This window comes from Pseudoliparis swirei, chromosome 4 (genome assembly GCF_029220125.1).
Source record: "Pseudoliparis swirei isolate HS2019 ecotype Mariana Trench chromosome 4, NWPU_hadal_v1, whole genome shotgun sequence".
Lineage (NCBI taxonomy): Eukaryota > Metazoa > Chordata > Actinopteri > Perciformes > Liparidae > Pseudoliparis > Pseudoliparis swirei.
In genome coordinates this window covers 5,338,289-5,353,023 of record NC_079391.1, presented here as the reverse complement: position 1 = coordinate 5,353,023, position 14,735 = coordinate 5,338,289, and the positions used below count along the sequence as shown (strand labels likewise).

The 14,735-nt window shown below is 43.6% G+C and overlaps 1 protein-coding gene, 2 non-coding genes and 1 pseudogene across 3 annotated transcripts in view; 3 read left to right on the top strand and 1 right to left on the bottom strand.

Annotated features, from left to right (window-relative positions):
• Positions 1–8,359: 8,359 nt before the first annotated feature.
• LOC130193155 (cryptochrome-1-like) lies at positions 8,360–13,447 on the bottom strand (annotated as a pseudogene).
• A 494-nt stretch (positions 13,448–13,941) lies between these two features.
• LOC130193150 (FERM domain-containing protein 5-like) overlaps positions 13,942–14,735 on the top strand; it is a 70,331-nt gene continuing 69,537 nt past the window's right edge. The window contains exon 1 of the mRNA XM_056413546.1: positions 13,942–13,956. The gene's annotated coding sequence lies outside the window, so the exon portion shown is untranslated. The remainder of the gene's footprint in view (positions 13,957–14,735) is intronic.
• trnah-gug (transfer RNA histidin (anticodon GUG)) lies at positions 14,048–14,119 on the top strand. The gene has a single exon. It is a non-coding gene; the product is annotated as a tRNA-His (tRNA).
• On the top strand, positions 14,368–14,439 carry trnah-gug (transfer RNA histidin (anticodon GUG)). The gene has a single exon. It is a non-coding gene; the product is annotated as a tRNA-His (tRNA).

Sequence of the window (14,735 nt, the reverse complement as noted above, 5' to 3'; positions counted from 1 at the left end):
GGCCTTTGTTTCACCGTCTCGTTCAGAGCTGTTATGTCTCCAGCTGGTCTTTGTTGTTGACCTGTCCGTGTGGAGCTCCGTTTGGAGGGAAGTCTTTTCTTTAGTCACAGACGATTATTTTCCAATCGCTCGAGATTCAAAGTGTTCTCAAACTTGATCTTGTTGTTAGCCATCATCTCGGTCGTAGCTCTGACCGAGACCTTTAGCCCCGCAAAGGGCTTTCTCCAGTGGCTCAGTTCTCCGTGCGTGGGTCTTCTGAGCGTCTTCACTGGTTGTAACGTTCTCTTGATGGATGATGCAGAGTTTCTACGCGAAAAGCTGCATATCTCAGATTAAATGTTTTTCTTGATCAACGGACTCCTCCGTATTTATAAAACTAATCTTGGTGTCTCCCACCTTCTCCTGCGGATCGATCTTCAGGGTTTCATCAAACTTGATCTTGTTGTTATCCATAATCTCGGTCAGATCCCTGGCCGAGCCTGTTGCCCCGCAAAGGGCTTGTTGAGTGGCTGAGTTGTCCACGTCCACGCATGGATCAATTCAGCCCACTTTGATGGTAACAACCTTCTGGTTGATTATGCAGGGTTCTGCAAATGTTTTGGGCAGCTGCATACCAAAGCATCCGGATCTTTGATTCTTGATCCGACCCTCCATATCTCGGTGATCTGCGCTTTCAGGGCTTCCCGTTCTCTGTCGGGGTCTTTAACTCGTACGTGTGTATTCCATAACAGGGTTTCTGAGCTCTGCACGAGACCTGTTGCGGAACCCGACAACAAGTACTTCTCGTGTTTCGGGTTGTCTGTGTTCGAGTATGACATGTTTCTGAGCCTGCTTAACTCCCCAATCTTTGTTTAGTTTTCAGCTTCTTACACGGAATTTAATATAAAAATCTCTGAGAGTTAATTAGCAGACTTATCTCCATGGATCTTCTCGGTATGTCTTTATAAACGTGAAGTCTTTGTCGTTTGTTCTCAAGGTCTAGATCTACGATCCATTCTCACTCAGGAGCTCTTCCATCTCAGTTCCTCCCATGCTGCGTTCTGGCGTACCGTTTACCGCTTGCTCTTGATTTTCTTTCTGTGCGAAGGCCCCCATCCTCCTGTTGACTTTGTCTGATACGCCTCTGTTCTTATACACCGTTGCTGATCCCTCAACTTTTGGAAGTGGTATACTTTTCCTGTGGCACATAATCATAGATTTAAGAAATCCTAAATCAACTAAAACTTTTAAAGATCCATTTGAATCCGTTCCAGACGTCGCACTTGAGTACGGCCTGATCGGCTGTTTCACCAGACTCTGTTCTCAGAGCTGTTATGTCTCCAGCTGGTCTTTTGTTGACCTGTCCTGGGAGCTCCGTTTGGAGGAATCATTTCTTAGCACAGACGATTATTTTCCTTTCGTCATCTGAGAAAAGATCTTCTCAAAACTTGATCTTGTTTTCCACCATTCTCGTAACTCGACTCGAGACCTTTCCAACTTCTCTCAGTGGCTCAGTTCTCCTCTGGTCATTCTGACGTGCACTGTTGTCAACTCCTATAGGATGATGCAAGTGGACGAATAGCTGCATCTCGATTATAATGCCATCTTCTTGATCAACGGAACCTTCCGTTTTATAACGTAATCTTGGATGTTCCCCTTTTCCTGCGGATCACTTCAGGTTTCATCAAACTTGATCTTGTTTTATCCATAACTCGGTCGATCCCTGACCGAGCCTGTTACCCAACTTGCATCTTCCACGTCACATTCTCCATGCTTGTGCTCTACCTTCTGGTTGACCTCTTGGGTTCGCAGTTTCGCTGCAACTCAGATGACTTTTCTTGATCAAGGAACCTCTTTTACAAACGATCTTGATGTTTCTCCCTCGATCTCAGGGAAACTTGACTATCCTTCTCGGTCGTAGCTCTGACAGCCCTTACCACAACTTTCTCATGGCTCTTCTCCTGTTCTTCAGACGTCTAGGTGGATTCCATTCGGTTTCACAAGGTCGCATTCTCCAATGAGTATACATCCTAGCTAACAGTTCTCTAGTGACTGTTGATTGCTTGTCTCTAGAGCTTTGTCACCCACTCGAAAAGCTCCAGAACCTGATTTTCACAGCCTCTGAGGCAGTGGGACAACACTGATCCCGCATCAGGCTACTCCTGAGTCAGACTTCAGACTGCTCCATGCTTCATCACCTGTGTGCTGATACGAGGTTCTGTATCCGCATTTTCCAAGTGATCAGTGTTCAAGTGCGTGTAGTGACAGTTAGTCAGAGATAGTGCGTGTCTGGTCGATAAGTGAACGATAATCGATGATGATGCAGGTTCAGTAGCTCATATCTCAGTTAAATGGTTCATGTCATGGTCTCGATACACTGGTCCACGTTTCTGCAGAGAAGGAGTTCACAACTGCATCTCAGTTGTTTCATGCAGATCCTACGAGTGTCAAGCGAGTGCGAGTGCACGTGCAGGATCATGCAGCTTTGATGGAACGAGTGAGTGATAGCGAGATCGAATGTGAGCTGAGTAAGTGTCTGTGAGGGAGTGCAGTGATGAGTGACGAGTGAGTCTTGAGGATGCTCGATTAGGTTATGAATTGTGCATCATGGGCGAGTTCGGTCGAGTTGCTGCCGAGAGCAGTTCAGGCTGAGTTCTGAGTGTCTTCGAGCGTGCGAATTGAAGTTCGTCGATGGTGAGTGCAGGTTACGTGCCTGCGATGCTGGCTGAGTCTCGTGAGAGTGACTGCGAGTGTTGATTTAGATGCGTTGCGTAGTGTCGTGTTGAGCAAAGTCCAAGTAAGAATGATGAGTGTACTGACTGTAGCGCTGTGCTTAGTTACGGAAGTTCTTCAGGTGTGTTACCTTTTCATCTGGGATCAGTGTTTCCCACTTGCTCCTCGGAGGCCTGTTGGAGACTGGTTCTGGAGCTTTTCAAGCTGATGAAAAGTCTGCTTCGCCCTTTAGGTCCTGAAGATTCTGCTGAGATCTCTGTGAGAGGGCTGGTGAAGATGGCCTCAGAGTTACTGGAGAAAGAAGATAGAGAAAGTCTGTAGTTTTGACATAGACGGTATAAGAGTCTCTCAGAGACGTTCACTCGACCTTTCAGAGGGTTAGTGAAAAGGACGTTGAGTACCAGCTTGTTGATAAATGGTAGAAAGGTTAAGGTCAGAGCAACAGCTGAGAATGTGAATGGGATCCGTCAAGAGGTCAGGTCTCGGCCTTCACGTAAAACCTGATCAGAGACCTGGAGCTGAAGGGAAAGGGACAGAAAAGTTAATGGAGTGTGTGAGAGAGATTGAATTATGAAGGAGACTTGATCCATCTTGGCTAAAGGAGTCCAAAGGCTCGTAGAATGTGAGGAGATCCCTTGAGGAGCATTCTCCTGTCCGACCGCTGCTGTGGTCAGAGGCTGAAGTAAAGAGTTGTTGGTGAGAAGTTTTTGGTTCTGTTAAATGATCTTCTGGCTGCAGAGATAGGCCAGAAAGGAGAGAAACGTATAGGCCGCATTGTCTCGGAGACCCTTCAGACCTTATTAACCAGGTGAGCCTTTGTTTTGGAACTCTAGCTAGACATGCAGCAACATAGTTCTATTGTCGTTCTTTCTCTTTGTCCATTATTGTGGCCTGTGTCTCTTATTGTCTCTGCTTACTGTCTCTTGTTGTCTCTTGTGTCTCTTGTGCTCCTGTTGTCTCTAGCCTTTTGTCTTTCGTTGATGTTTGTGGAATGGGTTCATCTTTTGGTACCATTTTTCCCCAGCGGTTGGAGATCTCGGGCTGCTGGAGGATCTCTGTGGCCTGAAGAAGGAGGTGTCCTCCTGCTCCAACGGAGCTTGTTGTTTTCCTCAGCCTCCTTCTCTCGCCTGATATCTTCAAACATGATGTTCTGTTCCTCGATGGTAGCGGTCTTCTGGTCCAGGTCCAGGCGTGCTCCTCTAGCTCCAGTAGCTTCTGATTCATCGTCTGAGTCAGAGCTGCTATGGCCTCCAGCTGCTCGTTGTTGTTGGCCTCGGCTGTCTGGAGATCTTTTGGAGGAGTTCCTGCCGCTCTCCAGGTCCTGGGCTGCTACCTGTGTCTCAAGGATCAACACTGGTGTTCTTCGCCATATCAGAGATGGTCCTTTCATAGATCTTTTGGACCTCGGCTCTTTTCAGCTCTTCTTGGGGAGTCCTTCTCCTCCTCAACACCAGATTGGTGCTTTCTGCCTCTAAGTTGAGCGGATGTTGTTTCACATCTCACTAAGAGCTGCTATGGTCTCCAGCAGCTCTTTTTGTTGACCTGGGCCCGTGGAGATCTTGGCGGAGGTTGTTCCTCCCTTCTCCAGGTCCTGGGCCGCAGCCTGTACCTCACGGATGAACAGAAGAATCCTCGGTCATATATGGGTCCTTGCATATTTGACCTGGCTTCTTCAGCTCTGTTTTGGGGATGTTCTCCTGCTCCAAAACCAGCTGGGTGTTGTCCGGTGCCTTTTGATCGAGAGGCACTCGGTTCACTGCCACATTGAGAGAAGCGTTGGTCTCCATCAGGTCTTTGATGGTAACCTGGGCAGTGTGGAGCTACCTGAAGAAGCAACTCTGCTTCCACTTCCACAGGTCTTTCTTGAGCTTATCTGTTTTCTGCTGGTAAATTTTGAGAGTCTCCTGGTCCTTGGCTGCCTCTTGATTGAGCGGATGTTGTTTTACCTTCTCATTCAGAGCAGCTATGGACTCCAGCTGTTTGATCTGAGCTGGGCGTGGAGCTCACTTTGAGAGTGTTCCTTCGCAGCTGGGCTTTGACTGGTGTTGGGCTGTGTGAGCTCAGTTTTGAGGAAGGTGTTCTTCTCAACCCACCTGGGTGTTGTCCGCTTTGAGGAGGCACCCGGTCCAAATTGAAGAAGCAATGGTCTCCAGTGTCTTTGGTGTTAACCTGGCGTGGAGTCTTTGGAGTGTTCTCTCCTCCACCCTGGGAAGTGTCTTTGAGTCAACCAGTAGATCCGGTCCACTGTCTGATTAGGCAGATGGTCTTTCAGTCTTTGATTTGGCGGCCTGTGAGCCACTGGAGGAGTCTGCTTTCACGCAGGCTGGTTTTTCTGTCTCCTGAGGCGTGTCCGCAGTCTTGTGAACGCTTCTGAGCACTACAGAAGCTCTCTGCTTCACTGACAGGATTCCCAGTCTTCTTCATTCGTTGCTTTGACTTGAGTCTTTCAGCTGGTTTTGAGGTGTTTCTCTCCTCCAACCAGTGGTTTGCCTTGTTGAACGTGAGGCATTTTACGAGGTTTCTTGTCTCCAACACACTGGGTTGTCCGGCCTTACAAGTCTTCCAGTTACAGACCCATTGGGAAGTGTTGAGCGTCCTGCAGGTAACTTTGATCATTGACAGCGTAACTCTTTTACTCCAAGTGTTTTCTCCCAGCTTGGGTTTGATAAACCGAGGCCTCCTGTCCGGTGGTCTCACGGTTGTCCTCATTTTTCATAACGTTGTCGCTATTTCTCGTATTGGATGTTGATCGAACTTGATCTGTTGTGTATCACTCGGTCAGTACGTGACGGGCCTTTTCCCTAAGTCTTTCGAGTTCTAGATCTCCAGGCCTGGTCATCATATCTGGCTTCTTCTGCTGATTTAACTTCCTCGTTTTCAGGTTGATTCTTCTCCAACCCCTCTGGCAGCTGCTTTGCCCAACAGGGGTCTTACAGTCGATAAACCGCCTGGTCTCAGTTGATCCTGATGTTTATCCTGCTGTTGAGCTGCAGTTTTGAGGAAGGTGTTTTCTCCACTGATCCTGGTTTTGTCCGTCTCCAGACCGGAGCTCCGTTCACTCTCCCTTTGAAAATGGTTCGTTTCTTGATGTTAACTTCTGGGCGCGTGGATCTCCTCGAGGATCTTTCTTGTACCATCGTCCAGTGTCTCTCCACCTTTACCTAGCTGATCTCAGAAGTGAATCCTCAAAGCGATGGTCCCTTTCATTTTAGTCCATTCGACTCTAGGCTTCTTTCACTTTTTGAGGCGTTGATCCCCTCCCACCACGGGTGTTTCCAGCTGGCCTTATGAGCATCCTTCACTGTTTTAAAAGCTTTGTCTCACGGATTTGCATTTGCGAGCCTTAGACTGGGCTTTGGAGTATGTTGAAGGTTTGTTTCATATTCCATGCCTATAACTCTTGTTCCTATTGCGGTTTCTTCGTTTTTGGTCTGCTGATAAATTTGGGCCTGTCGTTTCTTCGGGTGGTGTTTTTCTCAACTTTCAGATTTTACTAATAGCTTCACTTTTAACTGCGGATGTCACGAGATTTATCAAAGCCTGAGCAGATTGATTCTCACTATCAACTCGGTCAGCAACGGACCGAGCCTTTCCAGAGGTCTTATCTCCGATGTCCAACTCAGCCGATCTTCTCTCGCGATTTAATTTCCATCATGGTTTATGCAGTTTGACAAGTTCGAGCTGCTATTCCCATCGGTTGGTCATTTTGTAAACAACCTGAATTTAAACTTGATCCTTGTTTTCAAATTCTCAGAAATAGGGTATCAATACCACTATTGATCTGAAGAGCTTCGAGGCATTTGCCAATGAAAGGTCTTTCCTGCAATGTGTTCTCAGGCCTGAGAACATAAATTTCATTGTACAAGTATGTTCCAACACTTTCGTCCTGCCCATCTTATCAGGGTTTGATCAAATGGTTGCATTGATTCTCAATCGGAAATCCAACTGAACAGTTGCCAATTAGTCTTTTCGTATTATCCAGGCTGGTTTTGAGCTGTATGTTAACACTTAATCATCAGGTTATGCAGATTCTCAATACCTCCATGATTTCATGACTTGTTTGTTGATCATGTCCGTATCCATAGCTATAATCATGCTCAGTTGATTGTCTGATTCTCTAATATGATTGCATTCTCTTTCGCTTAATTCCTGTGCTTGCTTCTCTAACTTCAAAGCTAAAGGTTTTCCTACTTATAATATGTTCACAGATTCATAAACATAGAAATGATGATCATATATGTAGCATGAATATGAGTCCAATTTGTTGATGGGTTTTATTCCATGACAACAGATTTATGCAATTTTTCTCTTCTTTAATGCGGTTGGCAAACAACTGTTTGGTGTTAGCGCCACCAATGGTATGTAATTGCATTATTTCATTAAAAATATATATTAATTTTTCTTAAGTTTGACCAAAATGGCGAAACCACATAAATGAAAGTGAAAGTTTCAAAGGATGAAGAGGAATTTGTGCTTGACTTCAATGAAATGTTGCGATGACATTTAATATCATTATATATTAGGGATGCTCCGATCTGATCGGCGCCGATCCATATCGGCCGATATTCCCCTTATCGGTTTCGATCGGCGTTCTCAAAACGGCCGATCAAACTTGGCCGATCAGATGACATAGAATCTGCGAGAACTATCAGAGACGTTTCAATGGCGGCGCATAGCAACGGAGAAAATGCGCCCGGAGAGGGCCGGCAAAGAGCAGAGGGGATCCTCACTAACCGAGCGGCGTCCCTGTCCCGCCGAAATGCGGTCAGCTCTCGGATCTCCGTGGTCAACTCAGCCGACAAATAATTTCTGTGCCCCGATAGACTGATGTTCATGGTACATGCATTTGATCGGGAGCGCGCGAGGGTTTTGATAAAGTTAACAGAAGGATTCACGTGACACAACATCCGGTTATTCAAAGTTAGCGGAAAGAACCACGTGAAAAAACATCCGTTTTTCAAAATAAGATGTCGACAAATCATACACTAAGAAATAAAAGTAAACAATGAACTGATTTTGTATCTTTATAGATCGTTTCTGAGATTTAAATTATGCTAAAATTAAATTGTTACTGTACCAAGGAAGAGTTTATAAAAATAAAGGTCTGACTTTTGTATGTTAAAAAAGCACATTTCTGATTATTTGAAGTCCTGTATATAGATTTCCACAAGAGTTCCAGGAAATGACTGATGCAGATGTGTTCCATACATATCTGAAATCCCCTACACTGGCAATCAAACAATTTTAATGTACTAAATTTAAATGTTGTGTATTTCATGTATTTTAATTGTAAATACTTAAAATACATAAGAATAATTCATTTAATAAATAATGCTACACATAAATAGAATGCTTCAATCGACACTGTCGATTCGACAGTGATCGGTGATCGGTATTATCGGATCGGCAGATACTGATTTCAGTGATCAGTGATCGGCACCAAAAAACCTGATCGGAGCATCTCTATTTTTAATGCTTTGTCATGCCGTATGATTCTTCGTGGGGAATCTGTTTTATAAATCCGTATAAACTTACCTATTAGTCAATAAAAATGTAAATATATCTCAAATGTGATGCCACTGAAGGTCTCAATCCAGCATTCCTTGATATATTTGAGTGAAAAGAAGTAAAATCACACGTACACGCGTTGAGTTACCGTCCAATTGTATTTATTCCACAGAACAGACAATGGGAGGGAGGGAAGGGCAGGTGGAGGTCAGAGGTCAGATGTCGGCCCGATCACATACAGAACCTACTGTCTGAAACATGGCGTTGTTATGACACACAAGGTGCTTTTCATGCCACCAATGAAAGGAAAACATTATCCGACCAATTAAAAAAAAAAAAAAAAAACAGCCAGCCATCTGTATTCTGGTGCTAACAAATTAATAACAGTTTAGCATTTAGGAGTTTATTGTAACTTACTTAATGGTTTAATAACACTTCATGTTTTGGAAGTTGTAAACAGTTACACATATATGACTATCGCCCATCCTATGAAACATGTAGAAATGCTTAAAAACAAAAAACATAAAAGTTGTAATCATATGTGAATAAATCATGACCATTATAAAGCATTTAATAACTGTTTATGTACATTTACAGGCAGGTTTAATATGGTTTATAAATGTATTTTGAAGGCATATATGATAACTATGTATTGATTATTATCCAATTATGGATGCTTTATACTGCAGGGAGTTTAAGTTGTATTAAATAAACAGTTTACTTATAATTTGTTACAACTACATTATAAACTAGAACGGGCACTCGGTAGAGCGCATACCTTCACATATCACAAGATTGGGCATTGAATTATGAACATGTTGGCATTAGTTGCCAATTGGATAGAAATTGACCGAGCTATGGTAAAAAGAAGATGTTGACCTTTTCACGACCTGTTGCTTATTTATATTTAATTATTATTTATATTTAATTATTACATACGCTATCGCTAAACCAAATTAAACAATGCATGTTCACAAGAAACTCCCTCAGCTCAGACTCCAGCAGCAACCCAGCCCACCGACCCAGATCCGGCCTTCCTGGAGACTTCAACCTGTAGGCGGAAGCCCCGCCCCCCACCTAACCCCGCACAGACCACCACGCCGCTGGAGACCCAGACCCTGTTGCTGTATCTCTGGAGAGAAAGCAGGCATGGGAGAGCCAGAGGCAGATCTACATAGAGAAGACTGTCAGACCCCTGAAGCTTTCTAGAGGGAATCTACTGTCGGTAAACAATGCCACTTTCGTCCACAGGGGACGCCAAAATCAACGCAACATGAAAGTTCCTCGTGGTGACTTTAAGTGAACTCATTAAATGATGGAAATGTCACGCTTGCCTGTCTTCAAAACTTGAGAGCCCTGTGATCCTGCGTCCTCGTGCGTAATGGCGACTTTCTTCTGACTCGCTGCCAGGGTTGCCAGGTCTGTGTGACAAAACCAGCCCAATGGCCAATAAAACCAGCCCAAAAACCAGCCCAATATCAGAACTCAAAATATGCCCATAACTCCTTCATGATGCCCCCCTGAGATAGGAAAGTGACCCACTGTGAGCATTGTCGACGGGGGGGGGGTTGCTAGTGAGAGTGTGCTCAACTGTGTGCGCGGATGTGTCGGCGTGTACGTGCTGATCTGGAGTCAGTTTGGTAGGATTTGGGTATAAATAAATTATTTCATTTTAAATATGGATTTTTATTTAAAGATATTCATGTAATTTGCATGCAGAATAGGTCTACCCGAACCAGCGGACAACAAATTCAACCCGCGGCAACGCTTCAAAAGTCGCCCAATTCCGCGGGAAAACCGCGGACCTGGCAACACTGCTCGCTGCGGAGGTTTACGCAGGCAGATCTCTCACCGGGGGGAGGGCCGATTAAAATGAACGACCCCTCTTTGGAATCTTTAGAGCCAATAGGATCGATCGGTTCGAGACGATACGAGATTGACAGCCAATAGGATACAGAAAGGTGTCGTCATTGTGGAAGGTAAAATCCGATATGCTGATAGTAACTTCCTTAACTTTCACAGCCCCTCCTCGTGTCGGGGTGATTTTAATATGGCACCGGATAGAAGGAGAATCTGATCGGCCGATATTCCCATTATCGGTTTTTGATCGGCGTTCTCAAAACGGCCGATCAGATGACGTAACATCTGCGAGAACTATCAGAGACATTTCAATCCCGGCGCACCGCAATGGAGACGATGCGCCCGGCGAGGGCCGCAGAGTGAGAGGTCAGAGGGGATCCTCACCACCGAGCGGCGTCCCCCGAGTTGAATCTCTGGGTCGACTCAGCCGACTCTCACATGTCTGAGCCCCTATAGACTGATGTTCACGGTAAACGCATTCCATCAGGAGCAAAGAGGGTTTTGATAACGTTAGCGGAAGGATTTAAGTGACAACATCCGGTTTTGCAAAGTGAGCGGAAAGAACCACGTGAAACAACATCCGTTTATCAAAATAAGATGTCGACAAATCATACACGAACATATAAAAGTAAACAATGAACTGATTTTGTATCTTTATAGATCTTTTCTGAGATTTAGCTTAAATTATGCTAACATTAAAACATTTTTACTGTACCAAGGAAGAGTTTATAAAAATAAGTCAGACTTTTGTATGTTAAACAAAGTCCTGTAAATGGATTTCCCCAAGAGTTCCAGGAAATGAATGATGCAGATGTGTTCCATACATATCTGAAATCCCCTACAATAGCAATCAAACTATTTTAATGTATCAATTAGGACATTTTTCAAAGTAAAAGTCCTAAATGTTTAAAGAAATCTGTAATTTCTTTAATGTTTGAGTTGCTTTATATATGTATTTCCTCATAGTCCTAGGCAATAATGCTACACAATAAATAGAATGCTTCAATCGACACCGTGATCGGTATTATCGGATCGGCAGATACTGATTTCAGTGATCGGTGATCGGCACCAAAAACCTGATCGGTGCATCTCTAGTTTAAATCAACATTGCACCTCTTTTTTTGGGTGAAATTTAAGCTACAATTCCATTATAAACCATAAGCTGCGCCGCCTTTTTCCTGGTGGAGCGTACTTGTGGTGCACGGTGCCGCTCACCCCCTGATGGACCTCCGTCAGCCTCCACCAGAAGGTGCGTGCAGACAGGCAGCCAAACGTAACGGAGGGACTGAGGACGGTGGTGTTGGGGCTCAGAGAGTTCGTAGACGTGTGGGGCTTCTCGAAGCCGCACACCCTGAAGAAAAGACGAGATGTGGACATTTTCGGGAATTTCTTTTTTACATATATGTTTATATCATATATTCAGGGTTCATACACATGTTGACCAATAGATTTCCAGGAAAATGTTGTGAAATCTCTGTGCATACATATATATATATATATATATAATATATATATAACTTAAATGACACAAATGAATGAGACAATAGTTTGATGAAAAAGAATACATATTTATATAAATGTTCATTCTTTTAATCAAGCTGTGTAAATGAACATATGAATATAACACATTTCTATGACTTTTCCAAAACTTTTGGGAGAACATTTTTTTTAACAGACTTTTCCAGGACTGGAAATAACCATTTTAAAAGTCCATGACTTTTCAAAACCTGTATATTTACAAAAATGATATCAAATCAAATGTGTATTAACTATTCTAGCTACAAAACCTCCTCCTGGATCATCAGATTTGATTCATTTAACACCATGTGTCTCACAACCCTGAGTTGCACGATTTCAAACCCCTCCAGTTATGAAAAGATGAAGAACGCACACAAGAGAGTGACATACCGTTCTCTTCGTGTGTTCATCTAATCTCCTGAGAGACTCTCGTTCTCCTCCGGGGAACTTCTCCTCTCCGAGAGCTGCGGCGTCGTGGCCGAGCTCGTCCGGCGCGGGCATCTCGTATTTCTGCTCGCGGTTTCCCGATCAAGGCGCCTTCACGTCTGTGACAGGAGAAGAAACGGGACTATTTCAAATCAGCTTTTACACTCACAGTCTAGCTTTTTTCATGAATGTATTGTTATTAATCCACCTTTCATATCTTCCATCGTTGGAGCAGCGATGGGTCTCTTCGGAGGACCGAGAGTCTTCACTATCGCCCGCATACGATTATAAGTAAGCGGAGCCTTTCCGTTGTTTTCCTCAATCATCCTGAGACACATGAAAGACCAATTATTTATTTTTCTAAACGCATGATGCAACCCAAAATATTTCACAAGTATAAAGGTAAATGATACCTGTCTATATCATAGAGAGTGTGCGAAATTTTGTAGATGACTTGGACTCCGTGTTCTTTGGCCAGTGAGGTCACCGCTCGGTCCCGGCTCAGGCTGTAGGGCTCCGTGTCGGACTCATAGGTCAACTTGATGACTTTCCATCGGTCGAAAAGGTCGGGAAAAACTTCTTCTGGCTTCCCTCGTACCACAAACAGCCTGAATGAGACACAATGTGTGTGTGTATATATATATATATATATATATATATATATATATATATATATATGATAATATTAATAATATGTTATAGCCCAGGTGAAAAATAAATATGCAAAGTATATTTAATCTTAGCATTCTTGAGTATAGATGAAGCCCTAGAAATTATAAGTATACTTAATGTGTGTTATTTTGGAACAACTAATTTTCTACTTAATATATTTAAGTTGTGATAAATTGTATTTAAAGTACTATTTGAAGTGTATTACGTTTTTGTGTGTGTGCTAAAGTGGAACAACTTAAAGTATACTTTTAATACACGTACAATTTAAGTACATGACTGTGGATGTGCTAATATGCATGCGATGGTCCACTTCAAGTATATTTTTCTTATAATATATTTCTTGAATGCATACTACAGTACAATTATTTAAAAGTGTGTTAGAAGGTGAATTTTTAAAATAGTGACTTTAGAAAGTATACTTTGTACACACATATATATATATATATATATATATATATATATATATATATATATATGTACTATTGACATTTTAAGTATATTTTAAATACATTAAAATATAAAATGTTTTCGCCTGGGAGGTGTTTAAAAAAGGTTCTTAATATTCCATATGTCCCTTGTGTCTCTCTACCTGGAGTTGAGTTCCCTGAGGCTGCAGTCCAAGTCTCCGACGAGGAACCTCCAGCGGTTGATCCCCACACAGGTGTCGTTGTGGAGGTGAGGGTCCAGGATGAACCGGGTTGTCGTGCAGCCGGAGGCCCTTTCGGAACCAGTGAACACACGTATGACCCATGACGCTCTGAACCTGTGAACACATCCACGATGAGACCTGGAGGCATGAGGGGGAATGGCTACACAGACCCCAAAACAACGAGCCAACAATATGACGACATCGTGTGGCAAATAAAACCCCAAAATAACGATACGCAGTTGTGAAGCGAAACTTTACCTTAAAAAACAAAAGGTACGCTTGGTAGATGCTGTGTTTGCTGAGATATGTAGTTTAGTAAACAGCACGTTGTTGTCTTGCATTACAAAACTGGAAGCTCTGCTACGTCGCGGCGGAACCAGCCAATCAGAGAGGAGGTAAAGCATCACGTGTTTGCGGCCCCTGCAGTTTGTCAGTTTGAACACCAGATGTCGCTACTGAGCCAACAAGTCAAACTGTGCTGTACGTTTCCGTAGTTAAAAATAACATTTATATTAAAGAAGAATACATATTAAATAAAGATGTTATATAATTAAAAAGTGTAGGAAGTGTCCCCTTCACGTTGTCGTCCGGTGAGAGAGAAACAACAAGCAGCCTCAGCGTTTCTCAACCGGCTGTAGAGGCGTCACCCCATTCAACACATCGCGTTGCGACCATTGAAAATCCGCCAGCTCATCGTAGCTCGCCGTGATCGTATAGTGGTTAGTACTCTGCGTTGTGGCCGCAGCAACCCCGGTTCGAATCCGGGTCACGGCATTGAACACAATGTCACGGCAGATGGGCTGTATTTTTGTCGTTATAGTTTATGTTATTGACTAACTAGGAGTGATATATTTGATTCAACAACGGCTTAAATGTTCCGCATGTGACGTTATTTTACGTTCCGGTTTCCTCTGGTCACAAACACATGCATACACACGCACATATATGCACGTGTACGCACGCATACGCACGCATACACACACATACGCACACGTTGGATCTCACCCAGCTCGTCGTAGCTCGCCGTGATCGTATAGGGGTTAGTACTCTGCGTTGTGGCCGCAGCAACCCCGGTTCGAATCCGGGTCACGGCATTGAACACAATGTCACGGCAGACGGGCTGAATTTATGTCAATATAGTTTATGTTAATGACTAACTAGGAGTGATATATTTCGTGGTATATTTGTTTAAACAACCGCATTATTGTTCTCCATGTGAAGCTACTTTACGTTACTGTTTCCCCCCCCCACACACACACACACACACACACACACACACACACACACACACACACACACACACACACACACACACAGGCACACATTGACACACGCAGAGGCACACACTTAGCTCATCGTAGCTCGCCGTGATCGTATAGTTGTTAGTACT